Here is a 15438-nt window from a genome sequence, read left to right as displayed (position 1 = left end):
GGGTTTCAGAATAGTTGGGGACATGGAATATCGATGGAAGAGATTAGCTAGGGTGTTTCTGTTAACTTTTGGAAGGGTTTAGTATCAGGGTTTTTCTTGTTGTGAGGAGATTCCTCAAATTTGTATCGGTTCTTGTCTTAAATAGTGTTGGGGAGAGAAAGAGGGTATATAGAGGCAAAGGCAAGCTTTATTTTTCAGTGGGAAGATGAGTTCAAGGGAGAGAAAAACGAGGGTGGGTTTGAAGATGCCAATCCCAGCTTGGGAAGACGCATCTTCTAAGCCAATTCCATTGCCGCTTCCACTGCCGAAGCCCCCTAACATGAATGGTGCCTGCAAGTTTCCTTGTATTCCTCTCGAAGAAGTTACACTGGAATATCTCCAGAAGATTTCAACTTTGGGGTGTGGGAGCAGTGGCAAGGTCTACAAGGTTAAGCATGCCAAGACTGGGAAAATTTATGCCCTCAAAATCATTTAGGAAAAGCATGAGCTTGCTGTTCAAAATAAATTAATGAGGGAAATGGAGATTCTCTTAAGGGCGAATTCTCCAAACATCCTGTAGTGTTATGGCCTATTCGAGGGAATTCTCCACGCATCGTGCAATGTTATGGCATATTAGATCGAGGAGGAGAAATCTCTTTTGTGTTGGACTACATGGACGGTGGAACCCTTGCGCAGGTTCGTCAAATCCACAAGAAAATCCTAAAACACTATTTGGATAAGGTTGCGAGGAAGGTGCTCAAGGGTTTGCATTACCTGCACTAGGAAAAAATTGTTCACCATGATGTAAAGCCCTCCAATTTACTGATTAATAAGAGAAGTCAAGGTTTCTGATTTTGGTGCTAGAACTGTGTTGGCTCACACTTTGGCCCAGTGCAATTCCTTCATGGGCACCTGTGCTTATATGAGTCCTGAAAGGTTCTATCCTGATGGGTATTCATATACAGTTTCTATTGTCTTCTGCAATGCACTTCCTCAAATATCCTTCATATAATGGAGTGGAGAAGTATTTTCTCAAGAAAAATACAACCATGGCGAATCAGACTTGCCACTTATATTCTCAGTTTTTAGGTAATCAAAGATCCTCATATTTAACAATTTGAGAGATCCATCAAGAAACATTACCTTATGGAATGCATGTTTGTAAAAGAAATTAGGCTAAAACTATGTTTCGCTCTTGATGGCAGTCTCGGCTATTGTTCATCAAATTCAGAAGGAAGAGTTAATTGATAAATCTCGGCTACAGTACATGAAAGGACCTGAAAACCCCAATTCAGTAGCAGTTCTAGTGACCTTCGGCGGAAATCTAGATGCGAAGGAAAGAAAAACGTATTTCAATTATTCTAAAGGGACTAATTTGCCTTGTGGTTTTTCCAATTACCGTACCCTAGGGTTCCTTGTGTCTAAAGAAGAAAGGAAGGCCATGGAACAATGCAAGGGGGTTGTGGTAATTTCAGCTATATTTGGAGCCTATGAAAAGATTAAGCAACCCAAGAATGTTAAGAAAATCACAACAAAAAACATTTGTTTCTTCATGTTTATGGACAATGTAACTCTCACAGTTCTTGCCTTATACCAGATCAAGCGCAATGAGTCTCATAGAATTGGAATTTCACACATTGTTTTGGTCAGGTAGTTGCCATATAAGGAATCTATAATGAATGGCCTCATACTAAAATATCTTCCGCACGGGCTTTTCCCAAACTGTTTTTACAACTTTTGGATAGATGCCAAGCTACAACTTGTTGTTGATCCTTTGTTAATTTTGGAAAATCCCCTTATAACTCACAACATTGATATTGCTATCTCAAAGCATCCTTACAATACTCATACCATGGAGGAAGCCATTTTTACAGTCAGATGGAGAAAGTGGAGCAAAGAAGTTGTGAGATATCAAATGGACAGTTACTGTGCCGATGGCTTGCAACCTTGGAGCTCTTAAAAGCTTCCCTACAACAGTGGTATGAGAACTCAGCTTTGCTCAATCACGGTGAAGTTTTAGTGTGATAGCATCTGAGATTTGTTTTGAGTTTGGTTCTCTCTTTAACTAATTTTTTGATTTTGTGTTGTTGTTTTCATTACAGATGTGCCTGATACTGCACTGATATTGAGAAAGCAAGCCCTTCCAACGAAGCTATTTTCTTACCTGTTATTCAATGAGTTAGAAATCTTCAATCCCTGGGATGAGTTGCCATTTGCATATGCAAGAGACATGATGACCCCCAAAGTGAGGATTCACATTTTTGAATCAACCATTTTTAATACAATAACAGATGAATATCGACACTCTTACAAAGTCAATCGAAGCATTTTCAAAGAGCCTCCTTTGGACCTACAAATTTCTTTGGGTTATGAATCCAGAGCCTACAAATGGTATTTGGACAAAATGTGGGTTGCATATTCTATTTGATTGTATTAATTCATTTCGAATTTGATTGGATGCTAATATTACAACTTGCAGAAGCTATCAATTTTTTAAACTGTGAAGGGTCATGAAATAGCAGAATATGGGAGGATCCATACCTGCAAATTTAACCAATCCATGATGTTGATGGATGCCATGGGTGTTAATTTTGTGCTAGATTGGATTAGATGACTCATTTAATTCTCAATAATTGAAATCATTTTTACTGCCTTTGCCAACATGAGATGATAGAGACTGTGCACCTATATCTAATATGTTTATTGCATTTAATGGAGTTGATAGAGACTGAATTGTTTTTCCATGTGAATTCCAGTGGTGATTCTGGTTATACCAAAAATGAAGGAAAATACAATGAAACATGCTCTTCTGGAAAACTGGTATCCAAACTGGATGTACGCCATGAAAATATTTTTAACTCAAACAGAAACGAATAATTTTTCTAGGTGGTTCTTTGTTGTCAACACAATCCTGAACTGAAATTTAGTACAAGTTGTATAGGCTTGCATTTGCAGCATCGTGACAGAGCTTTTATTAAAGGAGGTGCGATGTGGGGACAGATGTTGATTGAGATGGTACAAATATATGAGTCCAGCCACCAGCTTAGATCAACAAAGATGCTAATATTCCATATTTTGCATTTGTTATTGTTTTGGTTGTATTTGATTCATACATCAATTTTTCTTTTCTACTCTTATTGTGTAATGGTTTATGTTTCCATTTTCAGTCTCCCTTCATTTGTGCAAAATATATCTGTTTTCACAACTAATGATTGACTCACGTCCTTGGTTTGATGATCCTCTCTGTTGCTGAATAATAAGGAATTGTGTGTTATTTGATGGTTGTCTAGTAGTATGATGATTGACTCATTTTCTTGTTTTGACGATCCTTTCTGTTGCTAAATAATAAGGAATCGTGTGTTAAATGAGGGTTATTTATGTCTGGTAGTATAGTAATTTTTGTTTTATGGACTATTCTCTCAAAATTATGGTGGGTGTAAAAGCGTGTTGTTTCCTTGAGGCATGCATGTTTTTAAATGCCAGTTTTATAAGTATAATGAAGACTAACAAACAATGTATGTCATTCCACTAATAAATTGGTCTTGCCACTTATATTCTCAGTTTTCAGGTAATTAGAGATCCACATATTTAACAATTTCAGATATCTATCAAGAAACACTACCTTATGGCATGCATGTCTGTAAAAGTAATCAAGCTAAAACTATGTTTCGTTGTTGATTGCAGTCTCGGATATTGTTCATCGGATTCAGAAATAAGAGTTAATTGATAAATCTCTGTTATAGTACATGAAAGGACCTGAAAACCATAATTGAACAACAGGTCCAGTGACCTTCGATGGAAATCTGGATTTGAAGGAAAGGAAAAGGTATTTCAATTATTCTGAAGGGACTGATTTGCGTTGTGGTTTTGCTAATTATTGTACCCCAGGGTTCCTTGTGTCTGAAGAAGACAGGAAGGCCATTGAATAGTGCAAGGGGATTGTGGTAATTTCATCTATATTTGGAGCCTATGAAAAGATTAAGCAACTCAAGACTGTTAGGAAAATCACAGCAGAAAACATTTGTTTCTTCATGTTTATGGACAATGAAATTTTCACATTTCTTGCCACATATCAGATCAAGCCCAATGAGTCTCATAGAATTTGAATTTGGCACATTGTTTTGGTCAGGGAGTTGCCATACAAGGAATCTGTAATGAATGGCCTCATACCCAAGTATGTTCCCCAAATGCTTTTCCCAAATAGCGTTTACAGCATCTGGATGGATGCCAAGCTACATCTTGTTGTTGATCTTATTTCAATTTTTGAAAATCTCCTTAAAACTCACAACGTTGATATTGTTGTCTCAAAGCATCCTTACAATACTCATACCATGGAGGGAGTCATTTTTACAGTCATATGGAGAAAGTGGAGCAAAGAAGCTATGAGATATCAAATGGACAGTTACTCTGTCGATGGCTTGCAAGCTTGGAGCTCTGAAAAGCTTCCCTACAACAGTGGTATGAGAAATTAGCTTTGCTCAGTTATGGTGAAGTTTTAGTGTGATAACATCTGAGATTTGTTTTGAGGTTGGTTCTCTCTTTAACTAATTTTATGATTTTGTGTGTTTTTGTTGGCATTATAGATCTGTACTTCTCAACTCTTGTTGGTAAGAGTACTTTGGATCGCCGCATCTATACAACACTGACTCGGAACTCACTGCCATCTACAAGATGTTGATGATTGGGAAGCTAGTTCTAGATTTCCACCTTCAAGATGAATTGTTGTGCTGCCTGAGAAACATTTGCAATCCTTCAAGTGAGCATGCTTAACTAATATAGGGGGCACATCGTAGTTGGGTCATAGGGAATTTTGGTGTCGCAAAGACAGTGACAGTACTGCATAAGTATTTTTATTGGCCAAAAATATGACAAGATGCTCAAAAGTATATCATATCTTTCACTAATGTCATCACCAAACCAACCATTAATAATCAAGGCCTATACACCCCTCTGACTACTCCTAACCAACCTTGAGAATGCATCTCAATAGACTATATGTCTGGAATTCCTTCTACCAAACATGATAATTATGTATTTGTGGTCATTGATATATTTTTGAAGATCACTATTCTAGCTGCTTACAAGAAGAGTATCATAGTAGAATTGACTTCCAAGCTCCTTTTCGAATGGGTGTGGGTACATTTTTGGATCCCGCAAACCATCATATTAGATCAGGATAACATGTTGTTAAGTGCGTTATGGTTGAGTCTCTAGTCATTGTTGGACACCAAGCTCACCAAGTCAACTTCCTTCCACCCATAGGCTTATGGTCAGATAGAGGTCATGAAGAAGATGATCATGCACATTTTACTCATGTATAACTCTAATGGTCCACGAACATGGGATGAATTTTTGCCCTATGTTCAACACAACTACAATAGATTTATCCAAAACTCAATTGGTCATAACCCCTTTCAATTAGCCTTGGAATTTCAGCCATTGTCACACAGTGATGTTGCATTGCCCCCTTGAAACTACGCAAGTAGAATATGCACATGTTCAATCTGAAGCTGATAAAGCTATCAAGTTTATTGAATGAATTCAACACATTTTCCAATAGGTCCATCATATATCGCACAAAGCCAATGATAACTAAAAACAATGTCATGATCAACACCGCGTGACACACAAGTTTTAGGGGGGGGATATGGTTTGGTTATATTTGCAGAATAAATGCCTTCTAGGGGACCATCATAAGCTTCAAAATCTCTGCTATGAACTTTACACCATAACGAAGGTGGTGTGTGACAACACTTTTGACCTAAGTATCCCCCCATTCCTTGGCTTGCACCAAGTGTTCAATGTGCACCGCCTTCGGCCATACTTTCCACTATTGTTGGACATATGAGAAATTTTAGAGTAGCTGACACCAATAGACCTCAACCTAGATTGCATTGAATTGGTGACAACTGATCAAATCGTGGACTCACAAACTAAGAATACCCACTAACAGAGGATCCAATTGTATCGGGTTGTCAAAGCAAGCCAACTCCTACACCAAGGCAAGTGGCTCACTAGAGACCAAGTTCAAAAGAACTCTCTCGTTCTCATAGAGGCACTAAACACCAATGGAGATAGTTTATTCCTAAGGTGGGGGGCAAGAGGGTTGATCCAGGTGGATATTAGTTTTCACCCACCTATTCCACTAACTCACAACACGATTTTCCTATTTTGGTAGTTTTCTATTTTTTGCAGTTTTTAGGTCCTAAGGTTATGGAGTTGTTTTGAGGCCCTAAATGTTTTTTTGAGAAAATGGGTCCATACCAATATAGGAAATTAGAAGTTTTTTTCCTCAGATAAAACTTTCCAATGGGCTATTTTGTGTGCCAAACAAAGATCGTATGCTAAAGCTATGACCTCGGGAAGTTGACGTTCCAACTTACCCCATCGAGGTTCATAAGCCTTTGGTGCTTTATCTACAAGGGTTAGAGTTTTGGATGTTTATGGTTTCTCATTGTTTCTTCATGATAAAAAGGCCTTGAAACTCATTGTAACATAGCTCACGATGGTGTGTTACCATGACATCTCTTCTTAGGGATAAGCTACCACAATTCAAGCTAGTTTTGTTTCATTCTGTATGTAAACAATTTCAACATTTGTATTTCTTAATTGAAGTTCAGTTTCATGGTATCTTTGTATTTGATTTTAATTTTTTATTTCATTTCATTTTGTTCTTAAATTCCAATCATTCATAGGAGGAAAAACCTGCCATACCCATGTCTAGTTTAACCTAGTACAAGATCAACTACTCATATCACTTCCCACCATCATTTGCTCAAATGGAATAGATGGTTGGGTGCTCAATGCAGATCCTAGTTTTCATAAAAAAGTGAGGAAGGAATGTTTTTAATTATTTGTTTTAGTGTGTGTGTTCTCAATGAGGCCGAAGGTGTATTATTTTGGAGGATTTAGCTGCACACATTGTCATGAATCCCCTTTACTATAATATTGTGCACTCATTTCTATTATCTAATTGTGATGTATCTATTATGTTGTTTGATTGTTTTTGCCTCTGCTTCCATGCCTCAAGGTAAATCTTCACATCTTGATCAATAAAATAGACCAAAGCTTTTTCTATTATTGTAAAGCTAAGGTAAGTTCTTCCACTTCTCAAATTTACCTCTAGGCTTGTGAGGTGGCCAATGTCCTCTTAGAGCATGTTCCTCCACACATTTTTGAGGAGATTGAAGTGTGGAGAATCAAATTAGGTAGGAGCAGGAAACCATACCAAACAAAGATATTGATCCAGAGCTAGGAAACAAAATTTCAAACAAAAAATGTTCGAAAGCCCAGGAATTGAAATATTAGAAGACCATTGATTTGTATTGTCATCTCAAAATAGTTGTTAACAAACTACTTATTTATCACAATGAGGCAAGGAGGAAATCTTGCAACAATTAGACAAAATTGAATTACTACTTAATGAAATCATTTATAGGTTGCCACGTTCTACTCAACAAGGTCTAGTCCATCAGACTTCTAGGTTCATCTTAAAGGCATCAACTTTAGATTGTGCAACCCCTCCATTAGGTGTTAGTTTTTGTATTATATATTAGACTCTTCCATGACTAGGGTTATAATTTTTTTTTTTTAAGTATATATGTTGATTATCTCTATCTCTATATCTTTATGGAATATGAAATGCTATTTTTTGACATAAAACTTTCTTAATTTTCTTGTTATTATGAAGATAGCAGACTATTTTCGAAAATGACCTATTCCAATGTTGCATATCTAGATTCTCAAGTGACACTTTAATCATATTGGAAATTGTGTATAACATTTTCTCTTCACAATTAATAAAAAATTCAATTTACAAAAAACATATGTATAGTGATTAAGATCATGTGCACCTTTTAGTAAAAGGTCACAAATTCACATCCAAAAAGAAATAAATATATACACTTCAATAAACTTTAAAAGTGAAATTATGAAGGTCCCATACATAATGAGATCTCATACATTAATTTGATATCTAACGACAAACAACATCAATTGAAAATATAATTACTATTTTTTTACATAAACTCCATTTTAAGATATAAAATATAAAAATAATATTGTCAAATTAAAGCTAAAGGAAAAGAAACCTAGCAAAACGTAAAAATTATAATAATTCTTATTATTTCATAGCTCCATTGACTGCAACTTTTGCAAACGTCACTTTTTGTTTTATAGTTGAGGTTCTAGATTCGTGAATACTATTTTACCAACGCGATATTTCTCAAAGAGATGATGGTCTCTGATATCACATTTTGTTTATAATTGAGGTTCAAGATTTTAACGCTTTGACATAGACCTCCCATAGACTTTGTTGCTGAAATGAAGCGTTGGAATATCTTTTGGACCTTTCCTGGCCTCCTCGCAAAGCGACATTCCACACTTTTTTCAAACTGTCACTCTTTTGACTTTTCTTAGGTCTATCGTACTCCTTCCTGCATATTTTGCAGAGTATCAACTGCAGACTGGAGAGAAGTCACCAACCATCGCTTCCTTCCTGGAAATTTTGCAGAGTATCAACTGCAGGCTGGAAAGAAGTCACCAACAATCCTTCTTTCGTAGATAAGTTTCAAGTGCATCATACCCGGTGGCACTGCTGAGGCCATCGCCCCCTTCCTGGAAATGTCGTAGAACTCGACTCACTGCACGATAATCTAAAAAAACGAAAGGCGGAGAAGGTATCCACTGCACGCCAACCAGCTTGTTTTATAGATTACTGCCACGTCCCTCAGATTCAGTTCATGAATAACGAATATTCATAAGCTTCGCAATTACCATCCATTGCAAACAACACCACCATCCGCGTCAAAATCAACGTTACCATCACGATCAAATGTAAAAGGTGGGTTATAATTCAATCTGAAGAATAGTTGATTTAACTCTTTTATTTTGTTTGTATAAGATAAAATATTCCATGCTTACTATTCAACTAAAAAATATATACTTAACCTTCAAAATAAAATTAATACATATTTTAATATGAATAATAATCATTATAAGTGAAATCATTTTTTACGAACAATTTGGGTTTATTAGCGGAAGGCAAATTCATCATAAGAGGCCCTACACACATCCAAGTGAAGAAGCTCTATGCCTTTGCCCTCAAGCTTGACCTTTTCAAGATCTTTGACAGAGTTAATTGGACTTTCATAAGATTGGTTCTTCACAAGTTAGGTGTTAGGTATGGGCTTCCAAACTGGTATTTTTATATCGATTGCTAATTCATCGAATATTTCACAATCAGACGGACATGGGTGGTGTCAATTATTTGATTGCACCCATGTTTCTTTGATTGTGAAATATTTGGAGAATCATCAATTGACATAAGCTCACATAAGTTCGAGGCCTCCAAACTATTAACTCGATCATAGGATGTCATTCTCTTTCTGTTTTCTTTAGTGCAATATGTGTTTTCCAATAGAATTGTCTCTTTTCTCTCTTCTTTTCTTTCTTGTAGCAGAGGGATTTAGCACCATCATCAAGGAGGTTAGACTAGGAAACCATTTCAAAGGCATTAAATTGGCTCCTCACCAACGTATTACTCACCTTTCTTTTGTGAAAACATCCTCATTTTCTTTGAAGGAACCCTTTACTCCTTTCTCAGCCTTAAATGCTCCCTCTCCTTTTTCTACGAAGCCTTTGGTATTCACATTAACCCCAACAAATCACACCACATTCCTCACCTCCTCCTATTTTCTGTATCACAAAATTTTAATCAACTTTGCCCCTTCCCTTTATCCTATTTATATGAAGGATTTAAATACCTTGGTTTCTTCCTCAAGCCCTTGGGGTATCACTTTGCAAACTCACTTTGATTATTTCAAAAAATTGACTCTCACATAAATTTTGGGCGAACAAATTTCTATTCGGAGGAGGTAGAGTTGTTCTTATTAAGGAAGTCAAGGAGAGTATCATGGTCGATTGGTGCTCAATAGCATATATTCAAAAGAGTCTCCTCACAAAAAATTGTAATGCATGTTTCCACTTTCTCTAGTGAGGGAATAAACATGTTGGAGGTGTTGCCCTTGTCGAAAGGGAAGGACTATGTACAAGATTGTGAGGATCCTAAAGAAGCATAAGGATCCTTCAACCTTTAGGGCTCTAAATACAATCTGAAGCTCCCTAAGATTCGTTAAAGACTCTGTGGACCCAAAAAATATGAAAGGTGTTTATTTTATCCCTTGCTCTTGTGGGACTCCATACATTGGTGAGACTGGTCGCTCGATTAATCAAAGGATTCGTGAGCATGCACGTGACATCAAACATGGTAGGACTCGCTCCTCCACTTTCGAAAAACATGCAGAAAAATCTAGGTACACATCTTCATTGAGGAAGCTCATGTCATTGCCAAGGTTAGTCATTTCCGTCATCGTAAATTGAAGGAGGCCTTGGAAATTGAAAAAAGACCCAATAATTTAAATCGAGACGATGGTTAGAATACTAGCAGAAGTTGGGTCCATGTCCTGTCCTCCTAGTTTGTTTCTCTTTGTAGATTATTTTGTTTTTTACGGTTTGACATTTCTATTTATGAACTTTTTGTTTCTATATAGGTATTTGCATTTAATGGCAATATTCTTTTGATCTGTTTTCTCACCTTTAAAAAAAAAATCCCTCCCTTTTTATTGCTTTGTTTTAATTTTAGTCTCATTAAATTTTTCTTTTCGTTATAGGAGCTTGACTCGTTAATCAGGTCTTGAGTCATATATATATATAGTGTTCCCTATCTTTGCTTGACTTAGATTGTTTATTTTTTATTAATGTTTACATTTTTCGATCTTTCTTAATAATATATATATATATATATATATATATATATATATATATATATATATATATATATATTCTTAAACTAGCCATCATAGGAATATTACTTGACCTTAATATTCATTATTAAAATATTATTTTTAATAATAATAATAATAATAATAATAATAATTTTATCGTCGCTTTTGATTGTTTTGTTTTAATTTTAGTCTCCCTTAATTATTATTTTTGTTATAGGATCTTGACCCATTAATGAGGTCTTGACCCCTATTTATTTATTTATTTATTTGACATTCTCTTTATTTTGATGGCTTGGATTGTTTGTTTCTTATTAATGTTTACGTTTTTCGATCTTTCTTAATATATATATATTATTCTTAAACTAACTGTTATATTACTCGTTATAGGAATATTATTTGATCTTAATAATCATTATTAAAATATTAATTTTCATAAACTAACTGTTATATGATCTTTTGGTCTCTACATCGCCGTCTATTTAAGCTCGTGCCATGATTTGCATCTTCATCTTGTCCTCATGATGAACCTTACTAGCTGGTTTGAAATGCGTCGACAAAATTTTCTCCTATGTGATTTCTACCAAAAATACTCTTGTTAATAGGAATGACTTGTTATGCCAAAATTTTTAGTGGTTTGGGACTTCAAAACCATATATACCTTTGGCTAAGAACTGGACGCGAAAGCCCTCTATAGATTAGCACATAATTCCTCTCTTAGGCGAAAAAATATCAAAGCCAAATATCTTCCAAATATGTATTTCTCAGATTGGTTTCGTCTCGTTAGAAACTCCACAAAAGAATCTATTGCTTGGAAAGCTCTTGTTCTAGCCTTTCCACTTATAGGTTCTTGGATAATAAGGCACATCAACAATGTGTAATAGATTAAATTGGGTCAAGATTCTTGGTTTGGAGTAGGGGAGGAATACGCTCTGTCAAATAACCTCATTGATCACTTGCACCTCTCACGTGTCTACACACTTGCGGATTCTAAGGAAAAATCTCCACAAGAATGGGGAGAGGCAGGATGGAAAAAGGTAGTTGATCTAAGTCCCTTAGGTCAAGAAACTGGATATTGGAAATTATGCATTTGACTTTTGTCCTCAAATTTTATCCCAATAAGGGGGGACATAGATGATGACCTATTCTAGTCAAAGAGCCCCACAATGGGGACTGCACAACCAAATTGGGATATGAAACTCACATCGAACAAAAATTCTCAGACACAAAAATATTGTAGTAGGATTCTCTATAGAAGTTACACTCTTTGCTAAAAATAAACTTACCCTCTTGCTAGCTCTTTCAAAAAAACTTCTCACATGAGAAAATATTAGCAAAAGAGGATGGAAAGGATAATGTCTGTCATATTTTTCACTCTTTCTCCTATACAAGGTATGTCACATCCTACATCCTTTATGAGATGAATATCAAAGGTATCTAGCCCAGAATTGATTTGAAGTGCAATCTCAATGCATGGATAAATGATAAAGATAATAAACTTTTCAAAGGATTTCCCTACAGTGTTATAAACGGCGTTTGCTGGGCCATAAATAAAAACATATTTAGATCATGGGACATTCTTGTAGAGGTCACTACAAATCTAGCTTTCAAGTTATGCCAAATGTACAAAATTGATTTAAAATCCCAAAAAACTTTGACTTCCAATAATTCTTCCACTCACTCCAGACATACAATGAGGATTCTTTGACGATGCAGGCTAGGTGAATCATCGTAGGTGTGGAGCTATAGTGGCCCTTTTTCTCACTTATTCTTCCCGTGTTTAGGTAAGATATGATCGAGGAGGGCACAAAAAACAATTTGAATTCATAGCCCTTCATACAATCCTACTAATGGCCACTCATAAAAATGTCAAATGGCTACAAATTCTGAGAGACTTGAAGCTCATGGTTGATTATGCAAATAACAATATTTACATAGAGAGTATACACTGATAGCCAATTCTACATGATATCACAAGTGTTATTTTCACCTTCAAATTACTATCCTTCATAGACATTCTTTGAGTGCTAAACAATACTACTAACAGACTCTCTAAAGAAGCACTTGAGCTAGGTGTAGGCACTTTTGTGGTCTTTGACTTTATGGATGGAGTGGAACATGACCAAAATGTCATCAAAGTTTTATTTTGTACATTGCAACCCATCAAACTATTTTTTTTCCAATCTTTTATTACATTTTTTTTTAGACATGACGCCCTATTTTTTTAATATCCCTGCCACACGTAAAAATTCACTAGAAATTTCCAACAATCTCCTAGTATCAAAATGCACCTACAACTCGGTTTCACTTTGAATGGGAACTGAACAAAATGTATTTTATTTTAATTTATAAGATATCAAGAAATTTTTGGATGTGTTTTTAGCATTGAGATGAGCAAAGGGACTGGTACAAGGAAATTCTTTGAACATCCCTCTAGATCATAAACATGTATATTCGTTAATATGAATAGTGTTTTTTCTCATTGAATAAAATCATTGTCATTATCGTGAAAGTGATGATAAATCATGCTAAATTTTTACTTGAAAATGATAAATTTTGATCCCCAAGAATTAAGTAATTATTCTCAAGAACTCTATTCGGATAGAGTAGCTTTTCACCTTTTAATCCACATAACTTTTTATCGTTGAATTTGTTGGTACATTTTTTGGGTAAGTTAATATTTTTTAAAATTTTAAAAGAAAAGAACCAGGAAAAATAGTTAACATTGTTGATATATCAATAGGGCAATTAGAATACGTGGTTAATTGAGATTGTTTGATATAGATTGAATACCAAAATGAAAACATTATAAAAGTCTCAATACCCAAAAATACATTGACGTCATTAAAAAAATGTTGATAGGCCTTAATTATTGCATATGTAGGAGCTAATTATGTGAAAGAAAACTAAGTGGAAGGGTTAAGCCTAGTTGCAGTTGTCTTTGACAAGCACTCAGTAATATGTTGACAATGACCTAGTTGCACCCTTGCTTCGCTTCAACTTATTGCATAAAAAATAATTTATGAGCCTTTGCACGTGCCAATATAGCTCCATAATTTTCCAATATTTATTTTCTCGTGCTCCTTGTATTAGAAACTTAATTCCTCAATCTAGCATTGATTTCCAATCATGGATTACCCTGCATTACCACCACATTTTATTCTCCATTATTTCAATTTATTCATGAATGTGAAGGGAGAATTTGTTCCCAAAACGAATTTGTTGATTACGTTTCCTAAACTTGCACCCCAGTGTAGGAGTTGAGGGAATGTACATCATTTGAGGAGTTATCGTTATGTGAACCACACGAACAAAAGGTACTAGCTTGAACTCTACGACTAGAGCCTAATCTCCTTATTTGAGACCACAAAGATCAAGCAACAATAATCATATAAAGAGGGGTACAAAGAATAACAACAAGGTTTGACATATTAAGGGTGAATCAATTTAAAATATTATCACATACCTTCCTCTGAGCCATGAAACATTTCTTGAGTTAGAATTGATAGTTAGAATTTAATTTCTATAAAATATTGTAGAATATGTTCGTCTTTTTGGTTTTCGGAGGACATTCATAGTAGCATACACCTATCAAAGGTTGAGATTTGTTTCCAAAATATGTCTTATTTTACCTTTTTTAATTAAATTGATTGATTGAAAAAAAAATATCATATGAACCTCTGTATGAAGTGAGTTATGGTTTTATGGATATGTGTATGAAGTGAGTTATGGTTTTCTGGATATGTGTTATTGACAAACTATGGTATTGGCCCATGATATGGTAAAAAAACAACTTACAAATTAATAATCTCCACAATAAACGTGGACAAATTTTCATGGTTAAAAATCTTACATTTTTTCTTAAATGTATATTTGTTTAACTTATATATTAATCTGTTTTATAATTGTTGACAATAATAACAACTAAAAATAAAATCATAATTTAGTTAAATTTTATATGTTTCTTTAATTTGAGTACACATTTTATAAAGTAAATATTTTGATAGTTATTATGGATTAATGTCTATAAATATTTACTGATCATTTAATTTATATAATTACACCAATAAATATAACTTATATTAATAATATTTATAAATATTAAATTTTAAATTTATATATTAATTAACACAATCTTCTTTAAACAAAATATATATTATTATTTATTTATTATTATTATTATTATTCATTAGGAATCCCGTTGGAGTAATTAAAACAGGCTCGAGATTAAACATTCCAATTACCACTATAACCCATCTCTTTAAAATATTAATTACGTCATAAGGCGTTCCCCTCTCAAAAGAACTCCCTCCACTACCACATGTACCCTCATTCGCCCTCCGATCACTTGCTAGACGATTAAAAAACTCCATGTTGTCAGATGATTCCCTTGGTGGTTAGGGTAACGAGGTAACCACCTACCTGTTACGGTTTCTCCATTTTACTTACCATTACTTCGCCCTCGATCTCATAGCTGAGGTTACTTCGTCCCCGATCTCATAGATGAGGTTACTTCGCCCACGATCTCATAGCTGAGGCACAACAAGGTTAGGTTGGGGTGGATCAAGTACCTATCCGATTTCTTCATTTCTACAATGGTTAACACATAACTGCTCCATTTCTACAACTTTCTCAACCCTGAGCTAGATTTCCCAACTAGTGGTATCAAATTGGCAAT

The 15438-nt window shown here is 34.9% G+C and overlaps 1 pseudogene; it reads left to right on the top strand.

The window, feature by feature from the left end:
* The first annotated feature begins 205 nt into the window (after positions 1–205).
* On the top strand, positions 206–991 carry LOC149139496 (mitogen-activated protein kinase kinase 9 pseudogene; annotated as a pseudogene).
* The last annotated feature ends 14447 nt before the right edge of the window (positions 992–15438 follow it).

Source organism: Pinus tabuliformis, chromosome X, assembly GCF_031772625.1.
Source record: "Pinus tabuliformis cultivar Carrire ecotype Pingquan chromosome X, CPIR1, whole genome shotgun sequence".
Taxonomy (NCBI): Eukaryota; Viridiplantae; Streptophyta; class Pinopsida; order Pinales; family Pinaceae; genus Pinus; species Pinus tabuliformis.
Note: the sequence above shows the minus strand (reverse complement) of the source record. Positions and strands in the feature narration are given on the sequence as shown.